General features: G+C 44.1%; 1 long non-coding RNA gene across 1 annotated transcript in view; it reads left to right on the top strand.

Annotated features, from left to right (window-relative positions):
- The window catches only part of LOC111526479, a 94,042-nt gene that overhangs the window by 69,586 nt on the left and 7,204 nt on the right, over positions 1-17,252 (top strand). The window contains exon 2 of the long non-coding RNA XR_002726374.1: positions 6,882-7,032. This is a non-coding gene — a long non-coding RNA (uncharacterized LOC111526479). The remainder of the gene's footprint in view (positions 1-6,881; positions 7,033-17,252) is intronic.

The following is a 17,252-nucleotide window of genomic DNA, read 5'->3' as shown; positions in this document are numbered from 1 at the left end:
GTGTACTTTGTGACTCTTTGTGTGTGTGAAGGAAACCCCTATATCAGAGGTTGGATCCCCTAAGTTGGCCTTACCCACACATTCTGCTTGATCTACCATCTCTGGGCTATGCTTTTTTCTTTGTTAATTTTCTTCTCTTTTCAAAATTACGGAAGGAATGTATGCTCATAAAATTTAAATAACATAGAAGAGTCAGAGATCAGTTAGGATGCTTCCCCAGCCTCTCCAACTCCTTTCCAGTCCCTTTCTAGAGGAGACCACTTTCAGCAGTCTGGGGAGCACCTTCAGATGCTTCTTGTCTATGCATTTATTTTTGTCGAGATTTTTAAAAAATAAAAATGGGAATGTGTGTGCTGTTTTGCAATTCACTTTTTCCACTTCACAATACCTTGTGTTTATCTTTCTATACCAGTATATTAAAACTGATCTCATTATTGCTGGTGGACATGTGTTGCACTAGACACGATTCTGACTTCAGATCCTGCTCAATTTGGTATCTTATGACTTTGGACCCATTCAACTTCCATCCTGATTCCTGGATCCATCACTTACTAGCTGCGTGATACTGGGAAACTGACCTAATGGCTCCGTGCCTCAGTTTCTTCACCTGTAAAGTGGGGTTAATATCGGTAATCTACCTCATAGGATGCTAGGAGGACTAAATGAGTTAACGCATGTAACATGTTTAGAACAGAGCCTGTAACATATGCTATATGAGTGCTAGATGAGGTTTAGCTATTCTTTTCACACCTGGATACTATTTCATAATATATCTAGTCTATTACTTGACATCTAAGTTGTTTGTGATTCCTTTTATTTTTTTGGCGAAAACAAACACTGTTGTGATCAATATATATTTACATATCCCTTTGTGCACATGTGGAAGTGTTTCTGTAGAATAAATTTCTTGGAATAGCATTAGTGGGCCTGAGGGTGTGGGGATTTTCAGTGGTAACATCATCAGTTGGTGGGCTCTGCTTGACCATGCTTTTCTTGGTTGACTCATAGCAGCTCACCCAGTAGCAGCTGTTGGGCATCCTGCCAGGGTCCTATCCATCACATGGCCAGTGGTTGGCAGAGCTATGTGGCAGTAAGCATTCCTCTTTGTCTTCCCAGGCCCTGGCCCTTCGTCAGCATTCATTAGACTGGATGGCTTGGCTTCCTGGTGATCCTGATTGAGATTCTGAGTTGCTACTTTATATAAAGCATGGTGCCCAGTGGAGAGATGCCCGGGGCCAAGAACCTTGATCAGACCCACATGCCCAGCGTAAGGCTGAGGATGAGATGGTACAAGTGGTCAAGAGAAGCAACATGGTTTCACCCTTGAATCAGTGCAGGTTCACTAGGGGCTCCATGACATGGCACTTTTTAACTTGACGATCATGTCTTTGCTGACAGATATGGGGTAGGTGTGGATGTGATGATTCCCACGACACAGGGATCGAGTGCACCTCCCCCAAAACAGGAAGTGAAATAAAGCAGCACTGTGAATTGCTACTATGACATTTAGCTTGACCTTATTAACACAGGAGGGGCTAAGCAATAAATGTGATAATCTCACTTGGGGAATTTGGGGTTGGTTGTTTATCCAATCCTTGAACATTTATTGAGCAGTTATTTTGTGTCAGACACGGTTATTGATGCTGGGGGTACGGAACTATGGACTAAGGCGTAATTTCAACCTTTGAAAACTCCACAGAAGCTTTAAGAACTCTTGAGGAGACTTAATTTTTCCAGAACAATGGGAGGGAAGATATAATACTGCCGGTGGGGCCTGAGCTCTACCCTGGATGAGACTTGGGGGATGGGTACACATGGGATTATTGGGGTCCCTTCACACAGAAATGCTCATTGGAGAGGCTTTCCTGTACAAATATTAGAAATGTAAAAGTACATGTTAATTTCTTTTTCTGTGCTTAGAAAAGGTGCAGGATATATAATTTAGAAAAATGTAAAGGAAAATTAAAGATCACCTATAACTCTCTCATCCCGATGCAACCATTGTGGAATGTACATGTATTTATTTCTTTATCATGTTTATATGTAGGTACATTTTAAAAGCAAAATTAGGAATCATACTTCATATTCTGCTTTATGACTTGCTTTGTCACTCAAACTGCATTAGGAGCATTCCACAAGTCTTTGAATATTCCTGTATTACATGATATGCAATGGATTATGGTGTTCTGTTATATATTATAATCGAGTTAGTCAATTAATGATTTGCAAGGGCACACTGGTTATTGTTGTCTTTTCCCCTATGCCTCCTGGTTTGGGCTTTTATTATTTTGTAAAGACGCAGAAGAAATCTTGAGTTCTGAGTGTTTATCCCCATCCTTTGTGAACACCGCTCTCAGGCACAAAAAACAACATGGGCCGGGCATGGTGGTGGGCACCTGTAGTCCCAGCTACTTGAGAGTCTGAGGCAAGAGAATTGCTTGAACCTGGGAAGCAGAGGTTGCAGTGAGCTGAGATCATGCCACTGCACTCCGGCCTGCGTGACAAGAGCAAGACTCCATCTCAAAATACAAACAAACCCACACAAAAAACCCCACAACATGATTCCAGTTTCTATGCTCATTTTAGAATCCTGCACCTGACCACCACACAAAAATTCCTTTGGATAACTTCATCTGGGCCTTCCCTCGGCTAGAACTGGAAGATTGTTTTCCGAACTCCACTCCTTTTCCATTTGCGTTGTTCACTCACCGAGTGCCACTTTCTCTTTCGTTTTTAGACACCTCGGCTGCAGCTGACTCCAGAAACATTTTCCCTCGTTAAGTCTCGGCTCCACAGGTTGCCTTCTTCCCCTCATCATTTCTCATTTCTCACCGTGAACATTTCTCCTTTCTCTCTTTATGGCTTCCTGAGACCTGAAAATAGAGGTAATTTAAATTTGGTAATTATGATGACAACAAAACAATTTTTGTTGAAATGCAGAGTTTAAAATGCCAGAGTTTCCTACTGTTGAGATCTCTCTGCCTCCCTTCTGTGGATACCGCTGTGGGAGCTTGTCTGAGTCTGCCCCGGAACAGGAGGCCAAGCATGAGGCCATGCGAAACCGCTTCTGCATCGAGGTGGTGATTTCTACCTCTTGGGGTATGGCGGGTGGCCGGCTAGGGTTACCACGTTCAGGTTCAGCCCCTTCAGACCTTCCTAACCTCCAGATGGAATCTTTGCCTTCCCACCTTCTGGACCCTGCACGGGGAGGGTCTCGGGCTGCGGCCACGAGGCGGCATTGGGCAGCTAGAATCACAGGGTAGGCATTGGGGGGTGGGTTTCTTCTCTGACAGTGGGTAGGGGAGTCACCTTCTGCGGGCTGCTCATGGCAGCCTCTTCCTCCATCCTTGAAGCAGACCTTCCAAAGACTTCACTTGCTGCCTTATAAAGGGCTTTGAGTTCTGCAAGAGGCAGCCGTGAATGTATTCGCATCCTGCTTTCTGTATGAACATCCTGCTTTCTGGCACATGGCTAGGCCACCTCTTAAACAACCGGCGCCAATTCACAGTGAAAAAATATCTGCTCAAAGCTGGTTTCAGAAGGAGGACACGGGAGGCGTATAATATCGAGCCCGTCTCCCGACGGTGCCATCTGTTCTCATTAAGGCAGCCACAGCGCCGAAGGAGGGGCCTCCAGGTGCACACGAGGAAGCCTGCTTGCCTGTTATCCTCTCAGAGACTTTGCTTTTTGTTTTGTTTAGTTTTGTTTTTGTCTGGCAGGCTCAAAAAGACGCTGTCCTACTTTCCGCAGAAAAATCACTCTCACATTTTAAGAAATTAAGTCTCTGGGAAAAAAATATTGTTTGAGAGGGCTTGTAATGGCTCCTTGACCACATGCTGTGCCTGCCAATTTATAACAGAGAAATATTACAGAAGTTGGGAGTCAAAGTTGGTGTGCACAGCCATTGCTTAAAGAGGGATGGATGCTTCCTGGGGACAATGATCTTCCCCCGGGCCCCCCAGCATTTATTCAATCTGGAGAGAATTTGTCTGCCAGGCTCCCACTCCTACATCCCAGGAAGAGCTGGGCACATTCATCGTCTTGTGTATTTGGAAAGTGATGATAATGCCTCTGAGAGCCAACTGGGCTTGGGAGAGTGTGATCAAACTTCTGCTGGCAATCAGACTGCCTTTGAGGAGGGAAGTCTCCATTTTGCAGGTATGTCTCTACTGCCAGTCTGCGGGGAAGCCTACCCAGTCGGCAATATGTTACCATGAAAATCTCCTTTTGGGGTATCTTATATCACATCATAGGGAAAGGCAGAGGAAATATCAAAAGTATTGGGCCCCAAATTTAAAATGATCTTTCCGTAGATTTTTACAGACTTTGTTTTACAAGATTGGTCTGAGGCCTAAAGCATGTCTTCAGGTCTCTTACATACTCATAATGTCCTCCTTCTCTCTTGGGGTTTCCTTCCTGCCTGCCCTCAACATCCCTTACCATGCTCCTATTCTGTCTCTCCTCACATGCATGGTTTGTATATTATGTCCTGTCAGTCAATTCTTACTAAAACGTTAGCTGATGTCAGGGTATTCTCGTGGGAAGATATTTGCATTTTAATAGGTGGCTTGAATATAGAAAAGCTTCATCCTAAAGTTGCAAAGCCTCACTGGGGAAAAACAGGCAATTTTGGATAGAGTGTGGGATGAGGGGCTGACAAAGGGGAATGTATGTGAGGTCAGAGACATTCTCACATCTTACTGTGAGTCATCCATGGAACTTGCCTTTCTTTTCTCTCTTTTTTTTCCTTTGTACCCAGACCTCAGAGTAAATGGCACCTCACACACTCTTGTGGGCCAGAAAGAAAGTCTTTCATAGGCAGATAGGAAATAAGACAGCAGTTTTTCCAAGAGTATTGAAATGCAACAAGTCTACTGGTCTGTTGAGTTACAAAATGGTCAGTTTGGTTGTTCTTGTTTATTGAGTTCAGCTGATCCGTTCGGTAGAAGCAATGGAGTACTGCAGTACAGTACAGTAAAACTGTTGATTCACAGCAGCCATCCCTGAACTTTTTGGCACCAGGGACTGGTTTCATGGAAGACATTTTTTTTCCACAGGAGGGACGGGGGATGGTTTTGGGATGAAACTGCTCCACCTCAGATTATCAGCTATTAGCGCATTAGATTCTCATAAGGAGCACACAACCTAAATCCCTCACATGCGCAGTTCACAATAGGGTTTGCACCCCTATGAGCATCTAATGCAGCTGCTGATCCGAGAGGAGGCGGAGCTCAGGTGGTCATGCTGCTTACTTCCCGCTGTGGGGCCCCATTCCTAACCCATACTAGTCTGTGGACCAGGGGCTGGGGACCCCTGATTTACAGCACTAAGTTACCAGTTTCCATGTCGGTGGGCTTGGTGGAAACTTTTCAAGCTCTGTGTGATGGAGTAGCACAGGGTAGAAGGAATACCGTTGGGAAAAACCTGGCTGCACCTGCCCCTTTATAAAGGAGACTATTGAAGTTAATTTATTTTTAAAACACAAAATGAAATTTGGTTTGAAATTTGAGGAGGAGATACACTGATGTAGCCTCTGAGAAGGAGTCAAAGACCAATAAAAGGTGGTTCTTTCTGTTCCCAAACCCAGAAGCCAATAGGGTCCACAGAAGGAGCACAGCACTACGTGACCATGCTGTAGCATTTCAGATTTAGCAAGAAGAAATACAGGGTGCCCAGGGAAGTCTGAATTTCTGATGAACACTGAAGACTTTTTTAGTATGTATGATTTTTGGAACATATTTATAGAAAAAAATTATTATTTATCTGAATTCAAACTGAGTGTCCTATATTTTTGTCTGGCAATCTGATACCATACTGCCCCTTTGTAATTCCTTGTATACATTGTTAAAGAATAACTTTTTTGAAAGGGTAAAATTATAACTCTTGTATGAATATAAAATGAACATGTGTCAAATATTTTTTTAGTTCACCAATTAATGAGTGAATCGTAAGATGTCACAACTGGTTAGAAGAATTCAGAACACACACACACACACACACACACACACACAATCAGGAAAGGCTGAACTGAATTTGTTAATAGTTGCAAAAGTAGCCAAATTCCCAGGGCAATAATCAATTGCATTCCACTGGGCAAAATTAATTTGCGTTTCCATGGACAAGAATCATTTGCATTACTCTCAGTTTTCCACAACTTGCAGTAGTTGTAAAATAGGCCAAAGACAATGACCACTACAGAATAACCAGGAAGGGTGTGTTAGAACATCCAGGAATCATTTTTGCCTATTTCAAAGCCTTTCACAATTGAAACGTTTGACAATATTATGCTCCCTCCTATCTCGGGCCTTTGCACTTGATGGTTCCTCCACTTTTTTAGTTGTCTTGTACTTACCCTTCACTGTGGGAGATCAGAATATGCCACCCCAAAATATGCCTCTTTGGCATGAGGATTGTTGAGCTGATGGCAAATGAGAAGAAACACATGCAGGAAAGCTCCCTGCTCTTTCCCTATTTGCCTAACATCAGGACATACATTTATGAAGACAAAAGACATCCTACCTCCTCTTGCTCCCCAGGCAAACACAGGTTAACCACTTAAGACAACTTTGGATCCTTACGTGCCTGGAGAAAGCACCAGAGGAACCTACATTGACAAGCTTCACCAACTAGCCTTTATCTGCCAATTATTTGCCTTTCCACAAGTTGCTGCCCCTAAAGACTCAAAGTTCTTTTCCTTTGTGTCACAAATCTAAAAACGTACTGTTCCTTGTTGAAGATACTATATAAATTGGTATTCAAAGCCACCTCTTTGAAAGTTTTTTATTCTCTGGGTTTCTCCCATGTATGTATGAAATATACATACATCAAACAAACATCTGTTTGTTTTTCTCTCGTTAACCTTTTTTGTTTGTTTGTTACAGGGGCCTGTTATAAGAACTTACAAGAGTTAAGAAAAAAAAATTATCTTCAAACATCATTACCTCTGGAAAGCTCTCCCTGACCCACAAACTAGGTTGGGTTCATGTGCTACAAGCTGTTACAGGACCATGTTTCCTTCATTAAGGCATTTATGTGAGTTTATAATTCATGCTCCTTACCGAGGTTTCTGAGTCCTTGCATGATCTGACCCCTGCACCCATCACCTTCCCTTTCAATAACTGTGCTCTGGTCATACTTCTCTGCCTTCTGTTCCTCAACCATAACAAGTTTCTCCCTGCCTTAAGAACTTTGCACCTGTTGTTCCCCGTGCCTCCAATATTTTTTCCTCTTGGCTCTTGCGAGGCATGTTTCTTTTCATCCGTCAGATCCCACTTTGAATGTCAGAAAAGCCTCTCCTGATTATTTTATCTAAAGATGCTCCCTTCTCCACTCTCACTTTCTATTCTAGTGATTCCTCAGCCTTAGCACAGATCAGAATCACCTGGCAGGCTTGTTAAAACACAGGTTGCGGGGGCCCATGGCCAGAGTTTTTGATTCAGTAAGTTCGGAAGCAGCATGAAGGTCTGTGTTTTAACAAGTTCTCAGGTGATGCTGATGCTGCCAGGATGGGCATCACTCTTGGAGAAACACTGCTCTGTTTTCTTTCAACACCTGACACTCGGTTTCCCCCTTTTGCTGATTTGCTTTCTGTCTCCCATTATAGCTGAAAGTTCCACACGAGCAGAGATAGTGATGCTCCTATTCTCTGATTCATCTACAGTACTAAGAACAGTGCCTTATATAAAAGAAGTTTAATGATTATTTGATGAATGAATGAATGAACCATTTTCTACTTTTTTGTTCTGTATTGTAACAAAGGGTTTGCTTACCAAATTACTGTTGAACTCAGGTGCTGGAACCAAGTTATAGAGATTGGCTTTCATCACTAAGATACGTTCAGTGGAAGAGGAGTTGTTTAATAAACCACACCAATATCTGACCAGTAACTTGAATCAAGACAAGTGCCTGCTGTGGCCTGCACTTTCCATGAGCACACCTTCCTACTTAGGGTCAATGTCATTAACCAACAGTTGGTTAGATGACATTAGGGCTTTAGGTGCTATTGGCAGGCCCCAAGCAGACATGAGTTTTGCCAAGACTGGTAGCTATGATGAGCATTCAGAAGACATATATGGCAGGTAGGGTGGGGGAAGGGCTTGTGCTTTGGCTTGAAGCGTGCCTCTTGGATGAAGCAGTTTGGGTAAAGGAAGGGAGAGAGAGCAAGCAGGGAGAATCCTTCCTCCAAGCTAGGTTATAGGCAGTGCTCTCACATCCCTGGTATTGGCAGGTAATAAATCCAGGCCTCCTCATGCCCATATTCTGTTCCAAAGACCCTAGTCCAGGCTTTAGGGCATGCCCTCAGGCTCTCTCTGTTCTGAACCCTCTAGGTTCTGTTTGTTTTCCCCCTTCTACTCTCTTCTGTGCCATTCCTCTAGGCTTTTACCTTGCCATGTGACAGGCTTATGTGGGAAACTAATGGGTCCCAATGACTGCCCCCCCCCACACGCACACACGCACACACACACACGCACACACACACACGCCTTTATATATGGCTGCGTGCGATGGCTCGCACCTGTAATCCCAGCACTTTGTGAGGCCGAGGTGGGTGGATTATTTGAGCTCAGGAGTTTGAGACCAGCCTGGGCAACATGGTGGAACCCTGTCTCTACAAAAAAGTACAAAAATTAGCCAGGCACGGCAGTGCTCACATGTAGTCCCAGCTACTTGGGAGTCTGAGGCAGGAGGATTGCTTGAGTCCAGGAGGTCCAGGCTGTAGTGAGCCATGTTCGTGACCTGGGTGACAAAGTGAGACCCTCTCTTGAAAAAAAATTTATATATCCATATATATCTCCTTGGTGTGTGTGTGTGTGGTGAGACACAATATGACATAGTGCCTAAAAGCATATGCTCTGAAGCCAATCCTACGTTGGAATCTTTTTTCTGCTAAATACTGTGTGTCCCTGAGAAAGTTGCTTACCCATTCTGTTCTTCATATTATGGGGTTAACAATAGCACTAAATCATATAGTTGTTGCAGATATAAAAGAGATAATAATTGTAAAGAGTTTAGTTCCTGTGCCTTGTAGCTACCAGGATATTAGACCTAATAGACAACCCCCTATGGAAACAGCTTTCCATGTTAACAAGGGACTTTGATAAAAACATGCGCTGAGTACAATACTCTTGGCAGATCAGTTATTTGAGGGCATTCAGATGACAGCACGTGAGCAGATGCCTATTCTGTGTGGGTGTTAGGGGATAGCACTAGGTGACTTGGCTGCTGTCTCTGGTCTTAAAAAAGCAAGTATTGCCCAGACCCTGGCAATTGAGGATAAGACAATAATAGCAATGTTGTATTCAGGAGCGTTGCTTTAAATAATCCTTCTCCCTAATAGCTTTGCCCCTGGCATGTGACAGGTGTTTACATTATTAAGTAAAAGCATTTAAACAGCGACCTCCTTGGTATAAGGGTGAAGGAGATTAAAATCCAAGCAGTGCTCCAGCTATTTAAATCAATGAGACTTGTCAGATCTGTAACACATGAGCTACTTAGAGGGCACAGGCACCTATTGTTTTTGAGCTTCGACTAATATCTCAATATGCTCCTTCCCTCCAAGTCTGGCCAGGCCCTGGAATGCTCATTAAAGGCTGGTCTGACCATGGCCTCTTTCCCTGTGGAAGCAGCATTAACTAACTGTTGGCTAGATGCGTGCCAAATAGTTATGCTATTAGGGAGGATCAGAGCTTGAGTTAATTCCTGCTTAGAGAAATGACCTTTCACGGAACTCCAGTGGTTAAGTTCCTTAGCTAACCAGAAGCAGGGACCATAAACATTGCTCCCATCTTCCGCTAGAGGGTGCTAAACCAGGCTGCTTGGCTTTGCCTACAGTCATCCTTTCTGGAGTTGTGTTTTCCCAGTCTTTAGCTATGACATTGACAACTTCAGGTCCACTTGCAGCATTGAGGAACCAAGTTTCTGAAACTTAAATCTCTCTCTTTTTTAAAGCTTTATGCTCTCATCATGAACAAGAAACTTCTCTCTTCCTTAATAATCAAACTTAGATCCTTCATTTGTGTCAATGGAAGGGAAGTCTCCATGTAAGAAGAGCAGCTGGACCTTAAAGATCCAACTCTTATTCCTTAAGATTTATCTTCCCCTTGGAGGTCTCTAGCTAATTTCTGCAGGTCCTACAAAGCTGGCTTCAGAGGGCACTGATTCATTATTAATTCTCCAGTTCTAAGCAGACGAGCAGGGTGGGGAACACTTGAACCTTCTTTTAATTCTTTGGATTCACAGCTGAGCCGGGTTGGCCACAAAAGGAACTGCACACAGGTAGGGTTACAAGGCAAAGTTTACTTTTCTTCAATTTATGGCCCCATATGACAGCCTGTCTGACTCATGGAATGTTGCCAGGTGGAGGGTTCCTGATGCCAAGACACCGCTTAAGCCTCATCTGTGGAAGTGCTGGTTCAGCAGAGGGTGAAGCACTTTCTTCCTGGGTGGTCTCAAGGTCTCTTTCCTTGGTGATTGACTTTGGGAAGTTATCCCCCTCACCATAGCAGCGGGGTGAGGCCACAGCCTGTAGTCTCTACAGGACTTCTTTGTCAAAGTGCAACATCAAAGGGTTCACAAGGAAAAGAGACCCATGTACATAAATCCCGGGCTGCTCACGGTGTCAGAACCAGCCGCACAAGTATCACCTGGGGGCCTGATAGAAATTCAGAATCTCAGTCCCCCAGCCCTGCTGAAACAGAATCTGCATTTTAACAAGCTGCCAAGATAGTTTGTGTGCATGCTGCAGCTTGGGAGATAGTGATAGAGCAGAGAGAAAGCCTTTTGTATGCACTGTCTCTCTCCACCACAAGAAACAACTGCATTAAAGCTTGGTTCAAGGAAAAGCCCTGTGATGTCCCTGTCCTTTGGAGCTGAGGAATTAACATGGGCTCTGTGGGGTTTTTCTGGAGGATGGTAGAATTGTTGGGGATGCTTGAACTTCTGAGAATGTTTGAAAGGAGAAGGAATGTAACGAACCTTCTGCTCAGAGCAAAGCAATGAGACCGCATCATGGGTTGGAGAGCACTGCACAAGTTACTTTGCTTATTTCTATAATTGTGGTCAGTACCTCTGCCATCTGCCATCTTCCTACAGCAGTGTAGGCCTCTAGAAGGCCTGGAGCAAGATCAGCACCCAGGTGGAGGCCTCTTAGAAGAAAAAACCCTATCAAAGTGCAGGGGACTCCCAGGCAATGCTACATTCATTCAGGTCAATCAATTCTGTCAAAAGTTCATTCAATGAAAATAGTACCAAGTGGGTACTTGACTGCTTAGTCAGTTTAGTCTCCACAGCAACTCTGAAGTCACAGATAAATAGTCTCAGGCATGGGAGGAAATCTCATATGTATTCAGTGAGGCAGTAGTACCCCTCTGTCCCCAACTTGCTAGCTGTGTGACCCAAGGCAAGTTACTTACCTTCCCCAACCAGTAGCTTCTCCATTTTCAAATGGGTTATCAGAAGGTATTGATCCTCTGGGTGTGTAGTAAATGCTAAGCTTAATATCCACTCTAGGCCGGGCATGATGGCTCATGTCTGTAATGCCAGCACTTTGGGAGGCCCAGGCAAGGGGACTGCTTGAGCCCAGGAGTTTGAGACCAGTCTAGGCAACATAGTGAGACCCACTCCCAGCAAAAAATAGAAAAAAGTTAGCTGAGTGTGGTGGTGCATGCTTGTAGTCCCAGCTACTCAGGAGGGTGAAGTGGGAGAATCACTTGAGCCCAGGAGCTCAAGGCTGCAGTAAGCCATGATTGTGCCATGCCACCATTACACTTCAGCCTGGGTGACACAGCAAGACTCTGTTTCAAAAAAAAAGCATCCTGTAATGGTATTACCCATACTTAAAGTCTTCTTTATAGGAGGTAAGAATGATATTTCAGGAGCGTAAGGAATCTTGGTGTCACCTTATGGAAAGGGGATGAGAAAGAAGATGAAAAAGGCTTGTTTTCATTTTGCCAGAGTCGTGGATTGCAGTTCCAGGTCTGTTTTGCATCACCATAGTCCTAAACAAGTGTAACTTCCAGAACCCAGGAGGAATTCTGGATGAAATATTAGCCACGAGTAGGACCGTGACAGCTGTAGGTCACTTGGGCCATAAAGTTAGTTAATGGGGAAGACAGATGAATGAGTGTATTGTAGCAACATATCAGAAGGTCTGAGGCATAAATAGTGTTGGAAAATAATAAGACAGTTGGTTCTTGAGGATCAACATTGCAGGGAAGGAGAAATGCACAGCAAAAGACCACATTGTGTTTTTGGACCTTGGCTGGGGATGCACATTCACTCTGCCCCTCTCCTCTTCAACCTCACCTTCCACATCCCGTGACCTGGTGGGATGCCAGTGGGCATGAGATCCCATCACAGAGAGGAGTTTGAAGAGACACTAACAAGCTTGTAAAGAACATGTACTTTCTAAGGAATATTCACTCTTGCAGCTGCATTCCTGGGGCTTAAATATCACACTGTTTCCCACTGACAAATGATTTTGGGTAGGGCGATCTTGTGAACTTGTACTAATGGCAGACACATTTGAATTTTTTTTTTTTTTTTTTTTATTCTTAAAGCTAACTGCTGAAAGCAAATGTGAAAAAAATTTATCTCCCTCTGTTTTATCTCTGGGAGAAGATAAAAATACGAGGTGTTTTAATTTGGCAGTGATCTAGGCGCCTTCCGCTGGCCTGTTTTCCTTTTGCGAAGAGCTCCCACTTTCGGGACTGCTGTTTCTTTGATCTTATATTCTCTCTGTGTTCAGGTACCCCTTTGTGCCTACCTGAATCGTGTGTAACAAATCATCTTAATTACTGCAGGCTTCGCTTCCTCCTCCAGTTCTCAGTTTCTGAAATTCCTGCGATGGTTACCAAATAAATCAGTGTGGGGCTCCAGCCCTTGGAAAAGCACCAGCAGCAACCAGAGGAATTTCAAAGTTAGTTAAAAGGCACAGGAGGAGTGAGGGAATTGAATGAGAACCTTCCTACCCACCCTGGTTTTCAGCCTGGAGAGTTAGAGCTGCCTCTACTCCAATTCCATGTGCTTTGCAGGGCTCAGCCCTCACACCTTTCTTCGTGGAAGAGAGAATAATTAATGCCGTGACTCCTTGGCGTGGTAGCTAGAGCCCTGCTGTCATCAGCAGTGCCCCAAACGCAGCAGGAACACGTACGGTATTTCAAAGCCCAGGCAGGCAGAGAAGGGGGAAGGAACTGGTGGCGTGCTTTGACTTGCGGGAGCACCTCGGCGCAGCCAGTAGGAGGCCCAAGCTAGGCGGAGAGAGGGTCGTGGGGAAGCGGGCCGCTCCCGGGACTCGTCACTGGGTTGGAGCTGGCCCGCTTGTGTGGCTCCAGTTCCACGAAGGTCGGGTGGCGTGGGGCTGTCTTTTAAGAGGCCGTTTGGAAGAAGAACCTCTGGCGGAGAGGTGCTGAGGCAGGCTGGACTGTGATCCTGCACGCCCGGCGGCCTAAGGGGAGGTAACTGGGGACCTCGAGCTGACACTGCGGAAAAGAAAATGTAAGCCGCGCAGCCGCATCAACGCCTTCCTGACAGCGGTTTGTTAGTCCACGGCGTCCGCTCCTAAGGGGAGTTGCGAAAGACCCATTCCGGAGGCTTTTCACGGGGCCCCGTAACACCCGGGCGAGTGAGCTGCTGAGAATTGCATGGCTCCTTGTGGGGCCAAACGGTTCTAGGAGAGTCGGCCGGGCGGCCGATTGCTTGGACGTCCGCCTCCCCTCCCCAACTCTGCTTGCAGCGACGTTGGCAGGTCCGGTTAGAAGCTCCTTGGGCGGGATCTGTCCACCATGCCGCGGCGCGGAGTGGGAGAGGTTTCGGTCTCTGCCAAGGGAAGGTGCAGTTGAGTGCATCGCCGTGAAGACCACGCTGTGGGGGCCTGTTGGGTCCGATAGAAGTTTCAAAATCAAAATTTTTCACCATCCTCGTTGGGTGATGGTTTGTGGAATATTTTTGAGGGAGTCTAGTTTGAGGCAGACAGACTCACTCATCTGGTTCTTTTTCGAGAACATGGTGATTAAATAGGTTGGGTCTAACGGGAAGGTGTCACTCCACTCCCTTTCCCAAGAGGGCTTCGAGGGACACCCAAGTGACCAGGATGTGGCTTCTCCTGTGAACAGAGAACATTGTTCCTCTGTTCTTTGCTTGCTTCTAGTCAGAAAACTTGGCCTGTGTTATGCGCCATAGGGGACAAAGTGGATTAGGCCTAGGCCTAACTCCAGTTTTTTCTTTTAAAATTCACTCCAGTTTTTTCTTTAAAAAAATAACTCCCCAGGTGTTTCTAATGAACAGCTGTTTTTTGTTGGGAATTACTACATTAAATTACCTCGAAGACTTCTCATTTCAGATATTTTTTAGTTTCCTAATCGGTTTTCTAAAATTTTTAATTTTTTAATTTTTATTTTTAGTAGAGGTGAGGCCTCCCTATGTGGCCCAGGCTAGTCTCGAACTCCTGGGCTTAAGCGATCCTCCCACCTCAGCCTCCCAAAGTGTTGGGATTACAGGCTCGAGTCACTGTGCCTAGCTTCCCCTAGTTCTTGAGCTGTTCTAGGTCCACTAGATTCTCTTTCACCAACATGAAGTAGGATCATTTTAGTTACGGTCAAATTATAACCTTAAATCCCAAGTGACACTGTTCTTTTGTGACCACTAACCCCCCAAAAGCTATTTGTCTTCTGATTTCGAAACTCTCTTAAATCATCCTGCAAATTTTACTGAACCTCCGCTACATGCCAGAGGCCCCATTCTAGGCATTGGGGAAAAATACAATGGTGCAGACAAGGAGCCTGTTCTCATGGAGCTTACATTCTAGAATCAGATCCAGATCAGTAGGAATTTCCTCTTTATTTTGTTTTAGTCTCTTTCTTAAACTTTCAACTGTGTTCTTCTGGTCACTCATTCCCACTTCATCCTAGGGCAGAAACATAAATGAATCCACTTTGATACTTGGTATTATGCACTGAATGTTTTTGTCCCTCTCAAATTCATATGTTGAAATCAAATCCCTAATGTTTTGGTATTTGGAGGTGAGGCCTTTGGGAGGTAATTAGGTCATGAGGAAAGAACCCTCATGAATGGGATTAGTGCCTTATAGAAAGAGGCAGGAGAGCTAGCTCATGTGCTTGCCACCTTGGGAGGATACAACACGAAGTTGGCAGTTTGCAACGTGGAAGAGAGTCCTCGCCAGCACCTGACCATGCTGGCACCCTGATCTCTGACTTTCAGCCTCTAGAATTATGGGAAATCTGTTATTTACAAGTCACGCAGTCTATACTACTTTGTTATAGCAGCTGGAACTAAGACACTTATCTTTTATCTGTAGGAAAATGCTAAATCAGATAATGGCAACCACTGTGAACTATAGCATCTCAAGGGTATTATGGGGTCTCCATGGCAGATGAGAGAAATATCTTTTTATAACTAAAAATGTTGAGCACTCTAACCATTTGGATGCATATTTTTTACTCTCTGTATTTAAAAGTTAAGTCTCATTTTCTACTTGTAGTTGACATCTGTTGTTATCATTTACTGTTCTGTTACGTGCTGGGAGGATACGTTCCCTAGTCTTCCATTTTTGTGTGTAGGGACTTTTTCGGAAAACACTCCTTGCTCCTTGATTCCCTGTATCCCCCTCTTCCCTTCCCCTCAAGGGAGGAAGAGTGAGCTGCCTGATGGGTGAGTTTGGGTGCAGTGGCTGAGCATGTGACTCTTAGCCCATTTCTATTTTCTCTTTGTCACCTACAAATGTGCAAACAGCTTTCTATGCTCCTCCATGCCATACATGACAGGAGCAGGCCCCCATGGGAGACTGCATGTCTGTGATGGGGGCAGGCCCATCTAATTTAGGAATTAGCAAGCTCATTTGGTTAACAGACCTAAAGCCATGTAGTAAGGCTGACATTTTAAGACTTTTCTACTTGGCTCCTGGGTCTTTCTCTCAACTGGCTCCAAACTAGAGTGGGGCATTGACCTTCCTCAAACCCCAACAGTACCCACATCTCAATTCCCTCTAGAGAACCACCTTCTCCAACTCATAGTAAGTTTGAATTAAGTGAAACTCTCTCCACACATGAGACCCACAATTAGTTCCCCTTGGCTACAAGATTTGTTTAAGGATGAACATAGGGCCCAGTCAGATCTAATGAATCACGGTGATGTTTTTCTCATTGAGGAACTCTTAATTTTATCTGCTGGACCTAAAGGAGGGTGTAGGGATTAGAGGCATTGCTGCCATCCCATTGCAATACGAAGCCAAGAGACATAGAAAAATGCTCCTGATGCCATTGGTTGAGTTCAGGATTCAGTCACATCTGAAACTTATTCTACCCCTGGATTTTTCATCTTAAGTGAAACAATAAGTTCCCTTTGTGCTTAAGCTAGTTTGGGTCAGTTTCCTACTGCTTGCAATGGTAAATAGATCAGTCTTTATATTATTTTCACATTGTCAGTTTTAATTGATTTTAGATCACCACAGATCACCTCAATTACTCACGTTAGATCCCAGATGCTAGAGATGATTTTAAAAAGTGTTAGTTAATAGCAGGAAGATACTTAGGTTTTAATGTTGAAATGTTATTATTTTAGGCACCTTTCATTACCTATTTATTTTGCCTATTTATTTGTTATTTTTGGCTAAACAATTCTGACGGGGTACTTGACTACAGTAAGTCTTTAATCAAGCTTTAACAACGCAATCACTTTATTTTTTCCTTTTGATTAACTGGAGAAGAGCAACTCTTGTTCTTTAAAGTCATAGTGATCATTATAAATATCCTCAAGGAAACAACAAACTCTTGAGGAAAGTTATTTTAGTTACATCCCAACATAAAAGACTGGAAATTTTTTTTTTTTTATTATACTTTATGTTCTAGGGTACATGTGAACAACGTGTAGGTTTGTTACATATGTATACATGTGCCCTGTTGGTGTGCTGCACCCATTAACTCGTCATTTACATTAAATATATCTCCTAATGCTATTCCTCCCCCCTCTCCCCACCCCACAACAGGCCCTGGTGTGTGATGTTCCCCTTCTTGTGTCCAAGTGATCTCATTGTTCAATTTCCACCTATGAGTGAGAACATGTGGTGTTTGGTTTTCTGTTCTTGTGATAGTTTGCTGAGAATGATGGTTTCCAACTGCATCCATGTCCTTACAAAGGACACGAACTCATGCTTTTTCATGGCTGCATAGTATTCCATGGTGTATATGTGCCATATTTTCTTTTTTTTTTTTTTATTATACTTTAAGTTCTAGGGTACA

The sequence above is a fragment of the Piliocolobus tephrosceles genome, chromosome 3 (assembly GCF_002776525.5).
Source record: "Piliocolobus tephrosceles isolate RC106 chromosome 3, ASM277652v3, whole genome shotgun sequence".
Classification (NCBI taxonomy): Eukaryota; Metazoa; Chordata; class Mammalia; order Primates; family Cercopithecidae; genus Piliocolobus; species Piliocolobus tephrosceles.
Note: the sequence above shows the minus strand (reverse complement) of the source record. Positions and strands in the feature narration are given on the sequence as shown.